Source organism: Bison bison, unplaced genomic scaffold (assembly GCF_000754665.1).
Source record: "Bison bison bison isolate TAMUID 2011002044 unplaced genomic scaffold, Bison_UMD1.0 scf7180017864473, whole genome shotgun sequence".
NCBI classification, from domain to species: Eukaryota; Metazoa; Chordata; class Mammalia; order Artiodactyla; family Bovidae; genus Bison; species Bison bison.
Genome location: NW_011495034.1, coordinates 7,829,741 through 7,830,614, shown reverse-complemented (window position 1 = coordinate 7,830,614; position 874 = coordinate 7,829,741). Strand labels below are relative to the sequence as shown.

The window sequence follows — 874 nt, the reverse complement described above, 5'->3', positions numbered from 1 at the left end:
GGCTCCTCCGTCCATGGGATTTTCCAGGCAAGAGTACTGGAGTGGGGTGCCATTGCCTTCTCCTATTCTTCTGGCTAAGTATCTTAAAAGATATAACATTTCTGGAGAAATTTCCAATATAAAAATTGTGTTCTTGTATCATTTTACAAATCTGATTTGCTCTCTTACTCTAAATTTTACACCTTAATATTACTAAAAATTGTGTCTAAATATGTTCTGCCATTTCAGGTATACACATTACAGTAAGCAGCAACAGGGACCAGTGACAAACTAGGTTCCTCCCTCTCCACACTCCCAGTATACACACAGACTAGAGATCTATATTTACTCTGAATGAAAATTCTTATTTAATTATGGCATGTTTACTTAGCATTTTAAAATATAAATCACTTATGTTTTGTTACATTTTGAATTAATTAGATTCATCTAAAATTTTATGACCCAGACTAAATAATTCAGTTATACTCTTACAGTTTTATGATGATGTCACCAAAATAGGTCATTCTCATTTTGGGTGAAGAACACCTGCCTGTCACGTGCATGCTAGCTTCTGCCCTCTGCTATCTACTTTGTATCTATGTTGAATTAATTTCAAAGATCGACTTATAAATAATAAAACTATATTCATGATATTAGTTATATTTGATGTAGTTGCAGATAAACAGACTATTGGCTCCTTCTCTTTTTACTACTCTATCATCCTTGAATGTAGTCATGCTGGGAAAGTCTTCTTACAATAATAAATTTTTCCTTCTGATAGGTACTGGGATATCTAATGAATGTTTATGTTGTTGCTGCTGCTGCTAAGTCACTTCAGTCGTGTCCGACTCTGTGCGACCCCATAGACGGCAGCCCACTAGGCTCCTCTGTCCCT

General features: G+C 35.5%; 1 protein-coding gene across 1 annotated transcript in view; it reads right to left on the bottom strand.

Moving 5' to 3' along the window:
* LOC105004227 (triadin-like) overlaps positions 1–874 on the bottom strand; it is a 30,798-nt gene that overhangs the window by 28,941 nt on the left and 983 nt on the right. The window lies entirely within an intron of this gene.